We start from the raw sequence: 23932 nt of genomic DNA on the forward strand, positions 1-23932 counted from the left end.
AAAACCCTTCCGGGGCGGGATAAGCTTGGTGAGGCTTTAATTGAATGTCATCTACAGAAAATTGGATTGGAGCGTTAAATGGGAAAATTAATTCGTCGTGATAAGCGTTAGGCTATTCCAGATACTTCCAAATTGAGAGCATATTGATTACCATCAGAATATAGCTAAACAGTTCCAATGAAAAACCTTTAATAAAGCATGAGCCAAAAACTCCATAATCGAAAATGTCATAGCAAAATGAGATCCCTCCTATATATTCACAATTTTGTGATAGTATGAAAGTAATTAATTTCACACAGCCATAAAATTCATGACACGATTTCTAGAGCTGCTGCGAAATAAAATTTCAATTCTCATCTGTTATGATTACTATTTTGGATGTAAATAACTCTTACTTTACTGTGGAGCTCCTTTTCAAAATTCGTCGTGTGAAAGAATGAATGAATATCTCGAGTTGTACTGAGTGCAACAACATTCTTTCTTACTCCATACTAATCATTCCATGCAAATGTTGGCCGCGGCTCCGCTTTAGATGACCCCTGCGCAAGGTCCAATTTTGTCACACTCTTTCCAACATATCGGCCGGTATTGCACGAATAATACCACCGGCCCATGATCCACACCAAACAGTGACTTTTTTGGCATACAATGGTAGCTCTTGCAATACTTCTGTCAATTTTGCTTGTTAGCGTATCCATTCAATCAGAAATTAGCGTCGTCGCTGAACACAATATTGCCAGCGATTAAATCATAGACCAAAACGCCGATTCATGATCAAATTATAGACCAAACTGAACAAGTTTGACAATGACACAAGACACGATTCACGCGCGGGGATGCCAGGTCATTTTTATAGAAATTTGTGATCAAGCCAAAAACCTGTCGAAAATCTGTGCACGTTTCCCGTGCCATAATAGCTAATCAGAATCATTTTGGTGAGCAAAAAAACAGGGTCTCAGCACCAAACCGCTCTATACCTTTTTACTCAACCGCTCTGTACTTTTAGGTGCTAAACTGTAATCGATTTCAAAAATCTGTGAAAATCTGTGATTACTTTCAGATATCTGTGAAAATCTGTGCCATTTTTAAAATCTGTGCAGAAAGTTGAAAATCTGTGAAACACAGATTAATCTGTGAACCTGGCATCCCTGTTCACGCGTAATCTATCAAAAACATTGTTGTCAGAAAGATATCAGCAAAAATATCACTTTTTATCAGAAAAATATTCATTAAAGGTATAGCCGGGTTTGCATATAAAAACTACCTCCAAACAGAAATTAAATTGATATAACCTGTTTCGAAGAGTGTGTATTGGAGATGATTCTCCCAAAAATTTAACCATAACTCTACAAATATGGCAGTTAAACCATATTTGCAGAGCTAGGGTGGTTCTTCTGATTTTCATTTTATTTAAATTTTTTATAAACCTATTTGGTAAAAAAAAAAGATTAGAATATTTTGGGTACTATGGGAAATCTTTCTGATTTCTTTCAGATTTTTTTCAAAATGTTATTCATGTAAAAAAATGTTCAAATTTTTTTTATTCGCTCTTACAATTTCAGTGCCACTCTAGATCTATCAGACTTTAAAAAAAACCTTCTTAATCCACCTAGTGGTGTGATGATGCCTTTCTCTTTCTTCAAAGCAGTCTCATGATTTTTTTATCATTTTATGAAAAAATTTCTGACACTAATTTTGGCTCATTCTTGACACCAATTAATTCAGATTGATTCGAGTGGTTCACAAAAGCATGCTTCAGTGTTTATGTCACATACTCGGTATAGTTTTTCCAATCAAGCGCTTGACATTTACGTTGCCTATTTATATGAGAAGAGTGATGCTAATCTAAAAAAACCCTTCTTAATCCACCTAGTGGTGTGATAATGCCTTTCTCTTCTTTCGTAACAGTCTCATGAAAATATATTTCATACTTTTATTATATAATTTCGGATACTAATTTTGACACCAATTGATTCAGATTGACTCTAGTAGTTCACAAAAGCATGCTTCAGTTTTTATGTCACACAGTCAGCATCATTTTTTCAAACTAGTGCTTGACATTTGCGTTGCTTATTTGTATGAGAACAGTGATGCTAATCTAAAAAAAACTCTTCTTAATCCACCTAGTGGTGTTATAATGCCTTTCTCTTCTTTCATAACAGTCTCATGAAAATATGTTTCATACTTTTATTAAATAATTTTGGATACTAATTTTGACACCAATTGATTCAGATTGATTCGAGTAGTTCACGAAAGCATGCTTCAGTGTTTATGTCACACAGTCAGCATCATTTTTCCAAACTAGTGCTTGACATTTGCGTTGCCTATTTGTAATCAGTGATGCTAATCTAAAAAAAGCCTTCTTAGTCCACTCAGTGGAATTTTCATATATCTTGCAAAATCACCATATATTTTCATATATCTTGAAATTTTCGAAATCGAAAAAAAATTTTGATGCCAAAAGGCTTAGAATTGCATGAAACGTCGAGATTTAGTGTCATCTCGAAAAAAAAAATTTTTGAATAAGTCGACTTTTTGGGACTTAGAAAAAATATGAAAATTTTTCTAAGTCCCAGAAAGTTGATTTTTTCAAAAAAAAATTTTTTTGAGATGGCACTAAATTTCGATGTTTCATGCAGTTTTAAGAGTTTCGGCATCAAAAAAAATTTTCGATTTTGGAAATTTCATGTACTCCCCCCTATGGTGCTTTTTCAAGATCGAAAATTGTCAAACCTTTACCACCGGGCAGCACCCCTTAAGCATGTCTGATTTAGGTCAAATTTTGTATGAAGGCATTTTTCGAGGTGCTTAAACTTTTGAGCACTAGAACGTAACGAAAATAGAGGTGATCCCAAAATCATCGTGTTTTGTCGGGTACGTCACTTATGCCATCATATATCTGGAACCAAAAGTCACAACCATTTGATCTTCGAACTTGATCAATGGCCCGACAGTAGCTTTCAAACGAGCATAGGTTTGTTAAAATCGGTTCAGCCATCTTTGAGAAAATTGAGCGCTTCGAAAAGTGCACATACACACACATACACACATACACATACACACACAGACATTTTCCGATCTCGTCGAACTGAGTCGAATGGTATATAACACTATGGGTCTACGATGCTCCGTTCGAAAGTCGGTTTTTTTCAGCAATTCTAATACCTTTCTATAGAAAAAGGCAAAAAGGTAGAAGTAAAGTTGAAAAAGTCGATGTTAAAGAGACTCAAACACCAAGGAGGGGAGGTTTTTCACGTACCTAGATAACAAAACATTATGCATACTAACTTTTTTCAACTAAGAAAAAAGTTTATTGATACATCCCGATCAACAGAGCATAACATGATTGTATCAAAATTATATATGATCTTAATATTTATATCTCACTATGTTATAAATATGATTCCAAATCAGAAGCAAACTATCAGATTTTATTAGGATTTTAACAAGTCCAGGGTCGTTATAATCCAGGTAAAACTATACTAGAGAATTGAGAAAAAAAAGATACTATACTATAGAATTGAGAAAAAAAGAGTTCAAACACTTTTTTCGATCATGTTTTTGACTTTCAATCTGAAAAATGCTATGCTTCAATAAAGGGCAGTTACAAACATATTTTCAATTTCACATACCTGAAGATGCTTTTGAAAACAATAATTTGATTATTTTTACGTTTCGTCTTTGACTCATCAGTGCAGAGCAGTTCAAATTGAACTGCTTAGTGCTAAACTCGGTAGTTCAATTTGAACCGCTAAGCAGACGTAAAGTTTCTGCTATTTACAGAACACTTTTTGTTTTGCAACGAAGTGCAATGTCTTTTCTGACGTGCCGAACGAAAACGTGTTTTCGACTATTTCTGGCCGATGCAGGTATGGTCATTTAGGGGTTAGCCAAATTTTGTGCTAGGGCACATAACCGTTTTCATTATTTTTACGTTTCGTCTTTGACTCATCAGTGCAGAGCAGTTCAAATTGAACTGCTTAGTGCTAAACTCGGTAGTTCAATTTGAACCGCTAAGCAGACGTAAAGTTTCTGCTATTTACAGAACACTTTTTGTTTTGCAACGAAGTGCAATGTCTTTTCTGACGTGCCGAACGAAAACGTGTTTTCGACTATTTCTGGCCGAAGCAGGTATGGTCATTTAGGGGTTAGCCAAATTTTGTGCTAGGGCACATAACCGTTTTCATTATTTTTACGTTTCGTCTTTGACTCATCAGTGCAGAGCAGTTCAAATTGAACTGCTTAGTGCTAAACTCGGTAGTTCAATTTGAACCGCTAAGCAGACGTAAAGTTTCTGCTATTTACAGAACACTTTTTGTTTTGCAACGAAGTGCAATGTCTTTTCTGACGTGCCGAACGAAAACGTGTTTTCGACTATTTCTGGCCGATGCAGGTATGGTCATTTAGGGGTTAGCCAAATTTTGTGCTAGGGCACATAACCGTTTTCATTATTTTTACGTTTCGTCTTTGACTCATCAGTGCAGAGCAGTTCAAATTGAACTGCTTAGTGCTAAACTCGGTAGTTCAATTTGAACCGCTAAGCAGACGTAAAGTTTCTGCTATTTACAGAACGCTTTTTGTTTTGCAACGAAGTGCAATGTCTTTTCTGACGTGCCGAACGAAAACGTGTTTTCGACTATTTCTGGCCGATGCAGGTATGGTCATTTAGGGGTTAGCCAAATTTTGTGCTAGGGCACATAACCGTTTTCATTATTTTTACGTTTCGTCTTTGACTCATCAGTGCAGAGCAGTTCAAATTGAACTGCTTAGTGCTAAACTCGGTAGTTCAATTTGAACCGCTAAGCAGACGTAAAGTTTCTGCTATTTACAGAACACTTTTTGTTCTGCAACGAAGTGCAATGTCTTTTCTGACGTGCCGAACGAAAACGTGTTTTCGACTATTTCTGGCCGAAAACGGTTATGTGCCCTAGCACAAAATTTGGCTAACCCCTAAATGACCATACCTGCATCGGCCAGAAATAGTCGAAAACACGTTTTCGTTCGGCACGTCAGAAAAGACATTGTACTTCGTTGCAAAACAAAAAGTGTTCTGTAAATAGCAGAAACTTTACGTCTGCTTAGCGGTTCAAATTGAACTACCGAGTTTAGCACTAAGCAGTTCAATTTGAACTGCTCTGCACTGATGAGTCAAAGACGAAACGTAAAAATAATGAAAACGGTTATGTGCCCTAGCACAAAATTTGGCTAACCCCTAAATGAATAATTTGATATTTTATTTTGAAATGACGGCCTCAATTTTGAATTTAAGAACGTTCCCAAGTAATTCCTATTTAAATTGTGTAAAGTTTTTATTCAAATATTAATTTTAAATGTATTATAAATATTTTTCAAGATGATTTTGTGCTCTTTCTCTTACTAACAAAGAGAGGTTAGGCAAAAGCTTTAAACCTCGACTATTAAATATTGGAAAAAGTTATCTAGCATTCGACTCAGTTCAGTGAATTCTGCAATGTTTCCTCAGATATGATTTTCACAAGCTTGTACTCAAATGAATGCATGAATTCTTCAATTTTATCGGTGACCGATTTTGGTTCCCGAAAACACAGAGTGATAAGTGTAAAAAATTTCAAAACGTGTTCTAAAATGACGCTGCAATAAACGAAAAACAAAATCTAAATTGGGCTCAATACTTTTTCAATTTATAGGTCTTTTATTTGCCGATTGAAAATGACGACTTTAGTTTTACTGAGCCCCGGATGTACTGGAAATAGGAAAAAAAAAAGTTCTTAAATAAGCACGGATGTGTAATGTCAGAGACATAACTGGATGACGTGAATACGAAAAAAGTACAAGGGACAGTCATATGGGGTTGCTCGAACTGTTGTCGTATGACTATACAAATATTGTCAAATCATTTTTAAAATTCGCATTGAATATTTATGCAGCAGTTTTTGTGTTGCATATAAACTTATTTGTATCTAGGAGAACTATTTTTGTTTTCTATATTATTTATGGTTATCTCACACTGCTGAAATTTTAATCATAAATTACTGATTATATTTCCGATAGCATGTTGAAAGAATTATGTTGTTATTTTTGCTAAAAACCGCTGTAATCGCGATCAAAAACATATCACTCTTTCACATGGTGAATTTTGAATAGGCGCCCCATAGTAAAGTAAGACGTATTCACGTCAAAATATTCATATTGATTTATCTTTAGTTCTTGCTGTACTTTATACTATGTTGATCTGATAATTCTTTACGTAGTTAAGAATCAGCCCCATGTGGTTGTTCGAGCCATTGATGTGGAACAAAGCAACCAAAATTTCTAATGATCTACAATGAAACGTCACACTTTTGAATCCGCTATCCCAAATGTATGCAATTATATCTTTGTACAAACTTGCGATACGGATTTTGATAATAAAGCTTCTCTTCGTCAAGCTTGTGTTCAAGTTTTGTATGCAAGCAATGATTTTTATAGCGTTAAGTTTCTCTACCATTCTGCGATTTCGGTTGAAGCGATAAACTATTTCTCATTATCAATCGAGTTCATCTTATATAATATAGACAAAATAGGACACTGCTCACTACTAATCAAAATTTCAATCATTTACAATTGAAAATACGTGGTTTGATACATTCAAATCGAATGTTAGAAATATATCCAATCAAATAATGAAATAATATTAATAATTGATACAAAATATACTGAGCTATAAGTTTTAAAACCTGACCACATTTCTACGTGTATTTTTCTTTGAGTTTATAATTTACACCCCTATATAGAAAATAAAGATGTGTTCCACATCAAAACTTTGTTAATATTACATTGAAAAATGTTCACTGGTGGCGCTGATGATATCGTCATGGCGTACAGCAATCTAAATTAATATCGAATCACATTCACAATTCTTGGATCAAAAATCAGTAAAATTGAAATGAGTTGGTTAGCATCAATTATTAAGATCTACAAATTGCCGATATCGCATTTTTTCCGTTGTAATCTATATCATTGCACATTTTTACATTCATGAATCAGACAAAAACGATTCATCGCACTATAATATCTTCGATTTGAAAAGTTTAATCTATCCATATCTGAAAAAATTATGATAGTCTCATTTCGTAGTATTTTGATTACTTCCAATCCGGAACCATGAGCTGGGATTCGAAATTTGCAATGTAGAGTTTAAAGCAACCGGCCCTCATTATGAGACTTTCCATTCGAATCATTTTTCTGTGAGTCAATCTAGGTAGATGTCAAACACTCAAACCGGAATGAAAGTTCAATTTTGATGGTTTCTGAACATTACTTGCGGGGCTTCTGGCTGCGGATATCGGAAACTAATGTGACTAATAGGCAATTGGTTGATCATCAATCATAAAAACTTGCTATTTGAATTGATGTTATACTTCTTCTGAATTTTCACTGTTTTTCAAACGAATTTTTATTCTTATCTAAATTTACGAATATCGATTCAGCAAACTCCGAGAAAATTAAGTGCACATTTCAATAAATAATAATTAATAGCCCGCCACGTACAAATAATTCATTACTTCAACTGAACGAGTGAACTGATTCGAATGTTATTTGAAAGTCGGCCCTCTTGGTACAAATAAGAAAAAACGGAAAAACTATCATTCATTAGTTATTTTCCTCAGATTCTCTAAGGTAGTAGGAAATTTGTTTCACTAAATTTAGTCGTTTCCGTTCATTTGCAACTATCTATGCACCAAAAAAGCTTGTTCATAGTTCTAAAATATCCCCTTTGCCATTCATATACCGGTTGGAAGGAAACGACGAAAGATGTGGAGAGTGATAGATTATTTAAATAAATAAAAGTTATTATATGATGTAAATATATCCTTCCAACCTCAGTTGGTTCTCATGCCCGATGCAATCGTAGCGAATGTTGGCAACTCAAAACTTCCCGGTTCGGAACCAGTCGCTTAACTGTGCATGACCTTTTTACGGCAAATCAAATCGCCTAAAGGTATGCAATTTCATCTTACTTCGCGAAATCTATTTTTAGATTTGCACGATAAAGCCTTCCCCCCAAAAAAATGGATAATAACAGCTGAAAAGTCGTACTAAATTTGTAACAAATTTAGATATAATATTGATATTTATATATCAAGGTTTGTAACAGCTAGGTTAAATTGAGTTATAATTTTTGTTATTTTAACTATTAACGAGGTCAAGATTATGACTAATCTTGACCTCGTTAATAGTCGAAAAATCGAAACAACCCCAGATACAATTTTGTTCTCCCTTGTTGATCGGGATTTGATGTGTTTCACATATTTTTTCAAACTCGGCCAACCTACCCTGGCTCTCGGGTTGGTTGGCCGATTTTTTTCTCCGTATTTCATTGATAATAACTATTTTTCTGATTTTTATTCAGAAATGAAAAAATCACATGATAGAGCAAACCGTTTATCGAAAAGTCTAAACAGAAAAAGTACAGAAATTCGGAAAGCGAAACTCGGCCAACTAGCCCCGGTCTCTACTACATGGTTTTATCAGCAAGCAAACTTTTTTTTTATATCAATCTTAAATTACAATACACAAACAAAGTATGTTACTTGAGTTAAAAAAGGAACAATTTAGTTAGGAGTGACACTTTATATTATTTTACCCTAAGTTTTTGTTCGCGAGCTCGAACCACGAATCTAGATGGCTTGAAATTCAACTTCAATGTCGATTCATGAAAGAAGTAATGCTTGTGTTTTTTAAAGAATTTTTCAAAGTATTACTGTAAAAAAATGCATTTGTGATTTTGGAATGTTCACCGATACTAAAAACAATCCGGTAAACATTCTGAATGTAAATATTCTACAGCTCTTTCATGATCATGAGGATAGCTCGAAAGAAAACAAAGGCTGGAGATGTAAACAACATTTTATTTTGCATGAATCAACGGTCATCATCTGTTCCTACCGGTAATATTCAAAGTATGGCTAAATAGAACCGTATAGCGGCACCGTTAATAGAATAAATGATTAGCATAATTAATCTGATAGAGGTCAATCTCGAAGAGAGCAACTACATTCCTCTTGATCAGTACCAGTTTGGCAGATTATTGATTATCTTTGGTGTCCCCGTAATGATGATATGTCTCTTGTTTGGGGGAAAAGACAAACACCTTTTCCCGGATGTGATCACTCATTCCCGGAGTCATTTGAGATTGATGATTAATGAACTCATCAAGACTGTATTCGCACAGGTTTTCGGTTTATCTAAAAGCAAACAGGTGGCTGAAACATTGTGATATGGAGATTGGATGATAAGAATAATTTATCGATTGCTTTTAGTAGTGGCAGTATTAGTGGACAGATTGCTGGAGGAAATTTTCCGCTCGTCTATCGCCAACGAGATGCCGAAATAACTTCAAAAATAAAACACCGTCGATTTTAACTTCACAATCACAGTAATTTGCATTTAAATGATCAGGCGCGTACCCAGAAAAAAATTTCGGGGGGTGTTTCAGAACATGTTGATCAATTTACAAATGGAACTTTTTATATAATTATTTGAAATTTTTTTTATTGTGGAGTCGTTTGTTGAAAATTATTCATTTTATTTTTTACTTATTTGAAAAAAAGAGTTTACATAATATCATACTTTTTTGAGTTTCGGAGGGGGTTTGAACCCCTAAAACACCCCCCTGTATACGCGCCTGTAAATGATCAATACTAAAGCTGCGCATAAACGAGTCAATTTTGAATACAAAATACAAATGCAAATAATGTTTCTGCTGGTTCGGCTCGTGGCTTTGAATTATATTCCGACATTTCACCAACCTCATTTGCTACCAATGTTTTTCACGACAATGGATGATTTCGGAATCAGAACGGAGCTCTGATCCTGTAGTTATATGTATTTTGATACTCTAGCCGAAATTCATCTCACGTCACGAGTGCGCAATCAATTTCTCATCGCAGCCGGGCCATCGGGTTCCCACTTCCGCTAGTTACCATCGCTCCGGTACAACCGACGACGGTGTGGACCGGTTATCAAATCTCAATTTCATCCCAGGTACGGGCTGAAGTTCACCCGTCCGACTGAAGTTCCTGTTCTACTGGAGTCAACCGGATAAATGTTCATACGGCAACGGTTTTTTGGGACTAACAACACTGCTAAGTAGAAATGAATAGCCTCCGGAGGTTCCAGCGGGATCGGTTTCAATTCGAAATCCAAACACCGGATGGAGCTACAATTAACCAACACCAATCAGATTTTCTTCAAGTCGCTAATTTAATTTGCATATTTTGATTTGATTTTGGCTTGATATTCTCATATTAACAACACGGAACATTACAGGAAAAAAACACCCGACAGCTGTCATGATTCATGTAATCGCACTCAATTATGATTCAAATGTGTTTATCATCAAAAACGATGCTATTTAACTACCGGAGTTCATGAATGTGTAAAGTCAGTTATTCTCGACTTGTTCATTGAATGCAAATTGAATTAATTTTTACATGATGGTTTGCTGATTTTGATTGTCTCACGGTTTGTTGTTCGGAAATTCGATTACATTTTTTGTTTAATCCCTTTTTCCGAGTGGATTTCGAGTTGGCGAAAACTCATTTTATTTTTCAGCTACTATGGAAATTCCCCTGGTAAAAGATAACAAGGGTTAAAACGGGGTGAAATTAAATAACGTTAATTATAACAATATGATGAACTTTCCATACAAATTACATTTAGTATCGTCCGGTGTTGCCAAAATCGGTCGCCGGTGACCGGTAATTCCGATGTGACTTTGTGTCAACTACCAAATTTGTTTGTTTGTTTAAATATTTGGAGCAGGGAAAAGCCCACTGGAGCAAAGCCATTATCAAATTTTTAACTCTCTCTCTCCAGCAGGCATAAAACCTCTTATCCTTTGTACCAACAGATTATAACTATATAAATGATACATTTCATTCTTATCTCTAATACTAACACTAACCACTAAAGCGACAATAATCTTAGGAACAAATTTTTTATAGTGTTATAAGATAAGTGAAAATCGAATACATCTGCGAAAGTCCCTGCTCCCACTCAATTACGGAGACATGATTGCGCTATCAATCAGCAGTTTCCAGAGCTTCCAGAGTTTGACTTCGGCAATTGTGACTAAAGCGAAGAAAATGATTTTACTTTGCTATTGCAAGTAAAGTTTTTTTTCAAGAATCAGCCAAGCAAATGTTTGTTCACTGTCATGAGAAAAGTTGGAACTATGCTGCAGAAAGTAAAGCGGGACAACAGCATGTACGGGGTAAAAAGTCATAGACGTTTGAAGTCATAGACTTTTTCGCTACTGGCGGGTAACATCGAGTGGATTTAACACTAAACTAGGTCAGCTAATGTAAGCATAAATTGTTGGGATAATATAATGATATCATGGAGTAATTAAATTGCACATTTAGCTGCACGATCTAATATAGCGAATTCTAATTGAATGCTTCAATTAAAAATTTTACCGTAATTGATTGTCACTCATTTAGTCTAGCTTTAGCTTAGCTTTAGCTTAGCTTTAGCTTTAGCTTAGCTTTAGCTTAGCTTTAGCTTAGCTTTAGCTTAGCTTTAGCTTAGCTTTAGCTTAGCTTTAGCTTAGCTTTAGCTTAGCTTTAGCTTAGCTTTAGCTTAGCTTTAGCTTAGCTTTAGCTTAGCTTTAGCTTAGCTTTAGCTTAGCTTTAGCTTAGCTTTAGCTTAGCTTTAGCTTAGCTTTAGCTTAGCTTTAGCTTAGCTTTAGCTTAGCTTTAGCTTAGCTTTAGCTTAGCTTTAGCTTAGCTTTAGCTTAGCTTTAGCTTAGCTTTAGCTTAGCTTTAGCTTAGCTTTAGCTTAGCTTTAGCTTAGCTTTAGCTTAGCTTTAGCTTAGCTTTAGCTTAGCTTTAGCTTAGCTTTAGCTTAGCTTTAGCTTAGCTTTAGCTTAGCTTTAGCTTAGCTTTAGCTTAGCTTTAGCTTAGCTTTAGCTTAGCTTTAGCTTAGCTTTAGCTTAGCTTTAGCTTAGCTTTAGCTTAGCTTTAGCTTAGCTTTAGCTTAGCTTTAGCTTAGCTTTAGCTTAGCTTTAGCTAAGCTTTAGCTTAGCTTTAGCTTAGCTTTAGCTTAGCTTTAGCTTAGCTTTAGCTTAGCTTTAGCTTAGCTTTAGCTTAGCTTTAGCTTAGCTTTAGCTTAGCTTTAGCTTAGCTTTAGCTTAGCTTTAGCTTAGCTTTAGCTTAGCTTTAGCTTAGCTTTAGCTTAGCTTTAGCTAAGCTTTAGCTTAGCTTTAGCTTAGCTTTAGCTTAGCTTTAGCTTAGCTTTAGCTTAGCTTTAGCTTAGCTTTAGCTTAGCTTTAGCTTAGCTTTAGCTTAGCTTTAGCTTAGCTTTAGCTTAGCTTTAGCTTAGCTTTAGCTTAGCTTTAGCTTAGCTTTAGCTTAGCTTTAGCTTAGCTTTAGCTTAGCTTTAGCTTAGCTTTAGCTTAGCTTTAGCTTAGCTTTAGCTTAGCTTTAGCTTAGCTTTAGCTTAGCTTTAGCTTAGCTTTAGCTTAGCTTTAGCTTAGCTTTAGCTTAGCTTTAGCTTAGCTTTAGCTTAGCTTTAGCTTAGCTTTAGCTTAGCTTTAGCTTAGCTTTAGCTTAGCTTTAGCTTAGCTTTAGCTTAGCTTTAGCTTAGCTTTAGCTTAGCTTTAGCTTAGCTTTAGCTTAGCTTTAGCTTAGCTTTAGCTTAGCTTTAGCTTAGCTTTAGCTTAGCTTTAGCTTAGCTTTAGCTTAGCTTTAGCTTAGCTTTAGCTTAGCTTTAGCTTTAGGATTATAGGATAATCAGTATATAAAATCTAACGTTGGTAATGGTAATGGTAATGAACGTTTCGGCACCGGAAATTTGATTCCGTACACAAAATTAATGGAACTTTTTTGTTGATTTTGTTCATTTCACTCATTGTAAAAATCGCCGATTACACTTTTATTACTTCAGAAAGACAGACGTATTTCGTCGAATGAAGTTTCCGCGCGAAATAGGGTAACAGAGGTACTTTAGCCCACTTTAGGATTGATTTTATTTTGGCTCACTTTGTAAAAATATCCATCAAATGTTGTAATATCTTTGAAAAACTCTTCCGCAATAGGTAATTTAATACGATTAGCTTCAAAGTGATGCAACATGGGTGATGGGTTACTTAACATCGATTAAATCCATAAAGTTTGTTAGGTGGGCTAAAATATAAGAAGTGGCCAAAATACCTCTGTTACCCTATAATTCAAAAGTCTTGCTACATTTTGCCCACAATAGTATAACACCTTTCATTTGAATCTAAATTTTAGGAAACTTCTCAGAATTATATAATTTGTACAAAGCATATTCGAAAACCGCACAAGCGTATTGTTTTGAAATCTCATTGTTTACTGAGTGAGTAAATTTCCAGATTGGGAATAATGCTCCTTACACAAAAAAACTAAACAAATGAAAGAGGTTTCATTTGTTCTAAAATGAACCTTGCCGAAACATTTATCCTGCAAGTTTCACCGAAACAACCGACATAAATTGCGCAGAAAACATCTCTGAAAGGAGTATACAAACACGGACCAAACAGTTCATCACTGCCCCGAAACAAACAAGCTTTTTTTTAACCGTGCCCGTCCAACCACACAACAATATATAAAAACTGCTTTCCCTCTACCGTATGTACAAACTCATAATTCATTCATGGCCACAGATGTTTACCGACCAACGTTCATATTTCTGAAGCCCTAGGTAAATCCGGAGTTACGGCGAAAAATACCGACTTACAGTTTCCGGTCAAAGTAACGTGGTAACAATTACAGTAACACTTACAACGTGGGTGAACGCAATTCGTGTAGAATTAATACACGATTGAACAGATGGATTGAAAGGCTAGAATCGATATTTACTCTGGAACAGCAACGCTACCGTTTGCGTAGTGCGAGCCTCAGCATTAAATTCCAACTTCGCTTGCTCTGGGTCATGACACTGACAATTTTGGTAATGGTAATGAAGATAATGGCGCACTGATAAGCTCGGTAGCATTTATATCGGTAATTATAAATACGTTCGATAAACAGTCACAGGCAGCAGGTGGTTCCAATTGTTCGCAAGGTTAATTGAAAATTTTGTTTCTCATTCAAACATTTGTTTGACAGACCTTAAGATCCTACTGGGATTTTTAATTATATTTTGTCGTGAACTTACTTTACTATGGGGTGCCTTTTCAAAATTAGTCATATGGAAGAATGGGCAGAACTTAATCGTGAATATCTCGACTTGTATTAATGGTAGCAACATAATTCTTTCACCATAACCAAACATCATCAAAAATATGATCAGGAATTTAGTATAATATTTTGAACAGTGTGAGATAACCACAAACAACTCAAAATTTAAGTTTTCTCGAAATTTGAAAACAATGCGGAAAACTCTTTACTTTCGCTTGGGTTTTTCGCGCAAGGACATCGATTTTGAGGTAGTCAGGCACATATCTTCATCTGAACGATATAAAAGTAACGTAACCGTGGTCGAAAATCGATCATTTCTTCTTGTGCGTTGGATGGAAGCAGACGTCGGGGCGAGAAGACGTATTCAAACAGCGGCATCGGAGAGCGCAGCTTCTGCGTGGTTAAAAACCTCAAACGCTCAGGTCGTAGTTCTCATTTGCCTTCCGGTCGTCAAGGCGAGAAGACGCATTAAACCAGTTTCGCATCATTTGGCACTGCGAGCGGATGTGTCGGTTTGTACGGAAAGCTAGTTTCAATTCAAGCAAGAACGATTGCATCAGCTGCTGGTGGTTTGCATTGGAGAGAAAGAAAACAAGAAACGAAAAGTGAACAACATTATATAAAATCAACCGTTCCAATGGCTCTAAATGTTATCTATTAAGATTACTTCATTGAAAATCGAAGGTAAAAATCATCAGTTTAGTGAAAATCCAAAATAATTTGATTTGCTTCGTGCACTCTTCGCTGTGCGAAAATCGTTAGAGAAAAATGTTCCGAACTGTGCTAAATATCGTAGATAATTCCACAATTTGGTCCTTCTAGAAGGCAGAAATGAATCCTGTACAGCAACTTGATAGTTTCTTTCAATGAAATATCCGAAATGAGATAATCGACGTCAAAAATCGTTTAAAATTTTAGTAGTGAAAAGGGGAATAGTTTCGCAATTCACACAATCAACTATCAATTCGAATTCGAAAGTGTAAACAAATTGTGTCAGTTTTATTTATATTCACGATATCCAGTTATGTCTCTGACATTACACACCCGTACTTTTATGAAAACAAAATCCTTAAAATCGGTAATCACCCCGATTCTGTATTTCGTTCGAATCGGAATGTTTCGATCGAATACTAAGTTTGGCAAAAAAGAAGGAAACACAAGACGATGATTCATCATTTTCTTTCACATATGAAATAAATCTCAATTTTTTAACAGGCTTTTAAATGTCATTCGAAATGTATAAATCGAACACTACAGAAAATTCATTGCAAGCAAATATTCAGTCACTGAAAAATCAAGATATCATTAAGTGTTCAGAAGAACAAATTGATCACGAAAGTTCGATAACTCCTATTTGTGAAGCAGAACTGTTGAACGCAGCAGGATTTAATGATACGCTTTCACAGGTAATGTGTACAGTTGAAAATAAAAGTATTTGCTTAAAAAAATATTCCCTTTTAGGTGATGTATCTCACTTTCCAGGGAAATTGAAAATAAATAAGAAGATAATTTTTGTTTACAATACAGAATGAAGGCTCTTTGTCTAATATAAACGGTTGTTCTGAATAAATGCTTCCGAAAAAAGACGTATATTAGAGTGAAAATCCATGTAAATATACGAGTAAATTCAACTCCTTGACACGTCGGTTTATTTCCATAAAATTCACCTTCATAACATGTTGCACGCTGGCATCCAGCAGAAGTGTAAACGGGCCATATCACCGTTCAAGCTTAAGTCATTTAATATCTGGACACACTGTATTGTATTGTAGCGCTGCTAGTTGTAGGAACTTGAATGTTTTGACAGTAGTTTGCTTTGGAGTGTTTTCATTTTCAGTGATGAATACTGGTTAACTATATATTTTTTATGCAAAATATAGATTTATACAAAAAAAATATAGATTTACATTACAAATAAAAATTCAGCGCGAAATAAATTTTATAGCTCTCACAATTATTAAGCTGAACATCATTTATGTCAATGGCAAATGAACGTCATTTATGTAACGCCGTTTCATGTAAGTGAAAGTATGCAGAAGATCACAAGAGTTAATTGTGAAACAAGTTTTCCATGTACTGAATAGGTATTCCAACAGTATAAATGTTTAAATTTCATCTGCGAATAATTTATCTTCGGACAGTTCGTGTCAATGTAATTAAAAAAGTCTAAAATTAACTGCTGAATGAAAGTGATGGGCATATTGTCGCAAAACTGACATGTAGAGGCACTACTTGTTTAGAGATGATTCTTTCAGCAAGAGCTGTCAAATCGGTAAGAAAATTTCTAATTATTCCACCTTTTCAATGATTTTTTATGAAAACGGGCAAATTCATTTAAGAAACCATAGTAGAAATTGAAGAAAAAGTTTTTACTCTGAGGTGATAATGTTGATCTTAGTTCATTGTGCGAAATCTAACGTTTATTCAGAATAAAGCATTAAACTTGGTTTGATATCATTTTTCAAATGCTTGGAAATAACAAATAAGGTATCCAAAATAAATAGTACTCGATCGCTATACATTCTAGTACTCGAGAAATCAACAATACATTGGTTTTTGTTTAAAAAAAATGTTGATCCGAAAAAACCTAACCTTATCCAATTTCACACATTTCTGAAGATTTTCCATGATTAATCGTAGTTTACACTAAAAAAGTAGTAGTTGTATTTGAAATCGATTTTCTTCTACTCAGAGTGTACTTTTATTGCTGATATCCATTTGTACTATTGAATAAACGATAAAAATGTGGCAAATCACTACAGCCGATATGAAAATTTCCGAAAGAATTCTCCTTTTCTTGGTTCTATTTTTCATCGGCAGGTGTCGCTACCGGTAAATCAGCTTTGCCACAATGTGCCAATAGTATTTGTATTTTCTTGAAAATGCATCTGTAGCAGGCGCGTATACAGGGGGGTGTTTTAGGGGTTCAAACCCCCTCCGAAACTCAAAAAAGTATGGTATTATGTAAACTCTTTTTTTCAAATAAGTAAAAAATACAATGAATAATTTTCAACAAACGACTCCACAATAAAAAAATTTCAAATAATTATATAAAAAGTTCCATTTGTATGAAAATTGATCAACATGTTCTGAAACACCCCCCGAAATTTTTTTCTGGGTACGCGCCTGATCTGTAGTATTGGCTTGTCAGCAATATTCTTGAAAAAGGAATCAAAAAAGCTCTTCCAGCGAGTCATTCTGCCAATGGAGGAAAAATTTCTTAATGCCCTGTGAACATTTTGCGTGGGAATAATAATCAGCTAATTAGGCAAAATTTCATTGTTCATGATCATATTTTTCAAATTAATAAGTCCTGTCAATGTGGAAAGTACATTTAACAATCACTGGATGATACATAGAGAAAGCCTGAAATCACGAAGTGTGATATGGATGAGAATATTGATTATGTTAGTTTTACTTGAGAATAGCACCAAATGTTCGGATACTTCTATTTGTTAGTATTTTTCTCAAATTGAGTATTATGGATACTTTAGTTAATAAAGCTGCAAAAATAAATTGGAAAAATTGTATTAAACCGTTTTCAACTAAACGTTTTCTTTAAAACAAGCATCTGATGAAAATGAATTTAGAGCTATATTCTTGACTGATATAACATTTGTCTAAGTGCTTTAAATGATAAATAATCGCATGTTATAAGGGGAGAAGCAGCCCGGTGGCAAAGATAGGGCGCTCCAGCAAGTGCTAGCGTAGCCAACATCTGGGGCATTTGGTGGGCAATCAGAGCGCTCAGAGTACGGTAAACAAACATTCGAGCATTTCAATTCGAGTAAAATCTTAATTTCCTTATCGTAGTGATGATATTCTGTTCGATAATTTGCGGAGAAGTGCTTTAAAGGGCACTGAAAAAACAAATAGTTTGTAATATCCAGTTTTTGGTTAGCCATTTTTCTTCATTGCTTTGGTTTTTGCAGAATGATGCTGGCCACAGTTTCATGACGTCATAGCAGGGGGCTGGAGAAAAGCTTTTCAGAATGAATAATTATCTTTACTGGCAACTGTGATCGCGAGAAATGCATTATTTATAACAGGAAGTAACCGGAATAAAAAGAGGAATATTTTTCTGGAAAAAGAAGCCAGTTGTCTGGTATTGTACTAGTGTTTTCATCAGGAAATATATGGGCCACCCATTTTTCACTAGGGTCGCCGTTCATTTTTCACCGGGCATGGAAACCTCATAAATAACAAGATCAGATATAATTTTGAAAGAATCCTGTTATGCTCTGTTGATCGGTTTACCGTACACTTCCACCAAAATACTATGACTTTCGGTGGTTACTTTCTTCATATTGAAATAACGAAGAAAAACTCCCTACAAAAAATACTTCATTCGCCACAAAATTCGACACTTCCATAGTAAAAACAAAACCTAATGTTTACACTTCAGCTAAACGACAGACAGTGATTCTGGAACTGTATGTCAGTAGCTTTACAACGCATGTTTGGAAAGGTAAATTACTTGGATAAACATAAAATTACGCCATGTGTTCGAAAACGGTGCGAACTTATTTATACATCTATTTCAAGAAAGAATATGAGGATACGATTGCTGTCAGAGTGCAAGCGTCACACGAAGTGTCAAGGCGCACGTTCGAGGTAGTCAGATTTAAACAAAGAGCACCCTCACGGATGACGTGAAACGGGAGTGTGGAGACTCTCTGCAGCCAATAATCAGAAGAGCTGGTTTTCAATCATAATACCCACCATTACGAGATGAACACTCAAATAATAGTACAGTACAGTTTTCCTTTTCTTCACGTTTCACCTTCGGCTCATCAGTGATTCAGTAGTTTAAATGCAACTGGCATGGTAACTTTTTCCTAGCACCGTGGTGTAATATTCTTTCTGGTGGCTCGGACGTAAACAAGTGACGTTTTACTTAACGGTGAAATAACATTCCTGACTCTATTCAATTCAGAGCTGCTCTGCGACTGTTATAAATCGAATATAGAGGCAACTACTCGAACGTGCCAAGAAAATGCAATGAATCCGGACAACCTACACAGCGATAGTAGTTCGATTGTTTCGAATAGCACCAGCTGCGAAACGATCGGATGATTTGATGTCGAAAAATGGTTCCTCGTCAATAACCACCGGCACAAGTGTCGTTGTTCTGGAATGACTGCTCTTATTACTTCAGTTGGATTTGTTTGGATCTCATTTCCTGTTTATACGACATACGACCAGGGCTTGTATTGTGAATCCTCAAACGAACGAAACAACAAAAAACATCTGCTGTGAACACTTTGTTTGACATAGCTGAATGAGAGACCTATATTAGAGAGAAACTGGATGCGTGAGAGTATATGCTACTGAGCAGACCAATTCCTCTTGCCAAGTAAATTGTCTGTGCTGTCAGTCTCAGTTAACACATGAACTAAGCAATCCATGACAGTGTAATGAAATGAAGGGTTCGCTCTCGTTAGTATTGTACGAGAAAGAAGACTTTGCTTCACGGCGTGCTACAAGACGCGAAGCAAAGTCATTTAGGCAATGTTTACGGTTTATTTTTAAAGTGTAGATTTACAGAAATCATTTTTATCATAATGTACGCATACCAAGACCAAATTTGATCACATTTCAAACATACTTTAAACATTGTATAGCAGAAATTTTGCATTTGAGCCCATTTTCAAAACGATCAATTTGTTTCTTCCCCTGGTGGGACAAAGAGTGCTCAGAGGCCAAACTCGCAAAACAAAATGCTTGCAAATGGGCAATGAGAGTGATGAGTACTCGAACCGATGGATATTTGACTTTGCTAGGAAAGTTTACCCAGATTCTGTTCCTACGCAGAGCATTATTCGGGGATCTCCTCCAAATAATGGTTTTATTAATAACCCATTTTCAATGATGGAATTTTCCATAGCACTCATGTCTTGTAACAATAACGCTCCTGGATTGGACAGAATTAAATTCAACTTGGTGAAGAATCTGCCCGACCTCGCAAAAAGACGTTTGTTGGAATTGTTCAACAAGTTTCTTGAGCAAAATATTTTTCCACCTGACTGGAGGCAAGTGAAAGTTATCGCCATTCAAAAGCCGGGGAAACCAGCTTCCAATCATAACTCATATAGACCCATTGCGATGTTGTCCTGCTTCAGAAAATTGTTCGAAAAAATTATTCTACGACGTCTCGACACTTGGGTCGAGACGAACGGGTTGTTGTCTGATATTCAGTTTGGATTCCGTAGAAATAAAGGGACGAATGACTGCCTTGCATTACTTTCGTCTGACATCCAAATTGCCCTCGCTCAAAAGCAACAAATGGCATCTGTATTTTCAGACATTAAAGGAGCATTTGATTCAGTTTCCATTGATGTTCTTTCAGACAAGCTCCACCAACATGGACTTCCACCGGTTATAAATAATTATTTGCACAACCTTTTGTCAGAGAAATGCATGCATTTTTCACATGGCGATTTGGCAACATTCAGAATTAGCTACATGGGTCTACCGCAAGGATCATGCCTCAGTCCGCTCCTTTATAATTTTTACGTGAATGACATTGACGGCTGTCTAGTAACCCCATGTACACTAAGACAATTGGCAGATGATGGCGCGGTTTCAGTTACTGGACACAAAGCTATTGATCTGCAAAAACCATTGCAAGATACCTTAGATAACTTGTCCGTTTGGGCTGTTCATCTGGGTATCGAATTCTCTGCGGAGAAAACAGAGCTGGTCGTCTTTTCACGAAAGCATGATCCCGCGCAGCTTCAGCTTCATATGATGGGGAGAATGATCCAATAGGTTTTGACTTTCAAATACCTTGGGGTGTGGTTTGATTCCAAATGCACGTTGGGAGGACACATTAGGTTTCTGATAACGAAATGCCAACAAAGAGTAAATTTTCTTCGAACAATAACAGGATCTTGGTGGGGTGCTCATCCGCAAGATCTAATAAAATTGTATCAAACAACGATACTTTCAGTGATGGAATATGGATGCGTTTGTTTTCGTTCCGCTGCAAACTCTCATATTATCAAACTTGAGCGAATTCAGTATCGTTGTTTGCGAATTGCCTTAGGCTGCATGCATTCGACACATACAATGAGTCTTGAAGTTCTGGCGGGAGTTCTTCCATTAAAAGATCGATTTTGGGAGCTTTCATCACGCCTGCTAATAAGATGTGAGGTGCTGAATCCCATGGTAATTAATAATTTCGAACGACTAGTCGAGCTTCGATCTCAAACAAAATTCATGACAGTATATTTTAATCACATGTCACAGGAAATCAACCCATCAAGATATATTCCTATCCGTGACAGCCCCCTAAATATCCCTGACTCAACTTTATTTTTCGATACATCCATGCAGCGCGAAGTGCGTGGAATCCCGGATCATCTACGCTCGACGGAAATCCCAAAAATATTTTCAAGTAAGTTCAGGCATATTGACTCTGAGAAAATGTTTTACACGGACGGATCGCGAATAAAAGAAGCGACAGGGTTTGGTATGTTCAACAATAATGTTTCGGCCTCATTTAGGCTTCAAGAACCTGCATCTGTTTATATAGCAGAGTTAGCAGCAGTTCATTATAGTTTGAGTGTAATCGTCACATTATCTCCAAACCATTATTTCCTCTACACAGATAGTCTGAGTGCAATTGAAGCCATTCGCTCAAACATGACTGGCAAGACTGAACCGTTTTTCCTGGGCAAAATAAAACAGTGCCTGAACGACATATTGAACAATAATTATCTAATCACTATAGTCTGGGTCCCGGCTCATTGCTTCATTCCTGGCAATGAAAGAGCCGATATTTTAGCCAAACGTGGTGCTATTGAAGGTGAAATTTATGAGAGACCGATTGCTTTCAACGAATTCTATAGCGCGTCTCGCCAAAGAACACTTGCCAGCTGGCAAGCTTCTTGGGATAAAGATGATCTGGGTCGGTGGATGCACTCAATTATTCCGAAAATATCGACAAAGGCATGGTTCAGGGGACTGGATGTGAGTAGGGATTTCATTCGTGTGATGTCCAGACTCATGTCCAATCACTACACGTTAGATGCACATCTTCTTCGAATTGGGCTCTCCGAGACTAATCATTGTGCTTGTGGCGAAGGTTATCGGGATATTGATCATGTCGTTTGGACATGCGTGGAGTATCGTGATGCCAGATCTCAACTAATAAATTCTTTGCGTACCCAAGGTAGACTATCCAATGTCCTAGTTCGAGACATTCTTGCTTGTCGTGACCTTCCATACATGAAACTCATTTATCATTTCATAAAGAAAATGGGAGTTTCAATTTAATAAAGGCCCCTTTTAAAACTTAGTTCTGATTCCAGCTGCGTCCATGAGTTCAACCAATAGCTAAATTAGAATAGAAATTATGTAATGATACAAACAAACTCGAAACAGTTTATGAAATTATCAACAAAATGTCTGAAAATAACAGCTTATTTATAATTTATCGAAGTTAATCGTTTGGTTCAAATAATATTTCCGAGTAGATTTCATAATTAATGACGAGTTACCTAAGATGATATTTAAGTAATAAGAGGAATATGTTTTAATAAATTCAAATCGTTGTGACTATGTTAGAATTAAATTAGGATAAGAATTTCATGTAAAAGTGATGCTACGGCGAAGAAAAACTTATGTAAACTGCCTTAAGAAATAAACGTATTTATGGAAAAAAAAAAAATTGTTTCTTGGCAGTTTACACTGTGTATATATCCTAGAAACACTAAAAGCAATGTACTTTAAATTAATATTCATCGGAACTAAAAGTTATGAATCTAGTTTCCTCATAGGCATCTACAATATGAGAACCATTCATCAAATGCTAACCTCATGAAGCATAGGTCTCAGAAAGCGGGCATATTCATGAACTAATGAACGAACGAAGCAGCTCTCCTTGCTTGGGTTGCGCTGTGAATTCTACCTAACATACGAATGTGTGTGAATAGCACAGATGGTGAAACCCTTTTGTTCATTCGTTGCTTCAATTTGCAAGTCCTGCATACGACAATGAAACGAAATAAAAAAAAGTAAACATAAGCATAATAAAGAGAATATACAAGCAAAATCTCTAATCCTATCACGCTTAACCAGTACAGGGCAAAAAACAATGAAACAATGACGTGGATGAAAAAATAATCTATCAACAGTGAGGGTTGAATTAATATTCCTGAATGCAGACTGAATTCGCAACTACATCTTCCATTGGAGCTTTCTCCCACGAGTAGGTGTCTGTTCTATATTTGGTAAATGTCAACCAAAAAATCTGTCACTGGCAGCTAACCTTGAAAGTGATATTCTTTTTATTTTTCATTTCGTTGTAACGAGTGCGTCATCCTAGTAATGAAACACGTTTATCACCATCATCACGACACCAACTGACACTCGCTGGCATACGAAGCTTAACGAGTTGTGTGAAATTACCATTGCCATAGGCTTATGCAGGATTTGCGTTTGTCGCAGAAACTGTCAGCGGTTTACGTCGGAACAAAGTATATGCATTTTAAAATTAAATATTTCCAACTGATGGGATGAAGTCTAATAAAAAATACTGGTACGTGGATATTCGGCGCTTGTTAAAAAAATGCAAGACGATGCTATTGGTACGTATTATTTGACTACTTTTTACTCAATTTCGAGTCGTTTTGAATCATTTCTTTCCATTGTTTTCAAAACACAAAGAGCAAAATCGCCCAATAGTTAGAGTTACCTCCTCGCACCAATGCCTCACCCGGCAGCAACTGTAAAAATTGTTTTTGCCTTTCTCATATAGGAAG

General features: G+C 35.9%; 1 protein-coding gene across 5 annotated transcripts in view; it reads right to left on the minus strand.

Moving 5' to 3' along the window:
* Nucleotides 1-23932, minus strand: part of LOC131434660 (neuropeptide Y receptor type 2) — a 231705-nt gene that overhangs the window by 89985 nt on the left and 117788 nt on the right. The window lies entirely within an intron of this gene.

Source organism: Malaya genurostris, chromosome 3 (assembly GCF_030247185.1).
Source record: "Malaya genurostris strain Urasoe2022 chromosome 3, Malgen_1.1, whole genome shotgun sequence".
Lineage (NCBI taxonomy): Eukaryota > Metazoa > Arthropoda > Insecta > Diptera > Culicidae > Malaya > Malaya genurostris.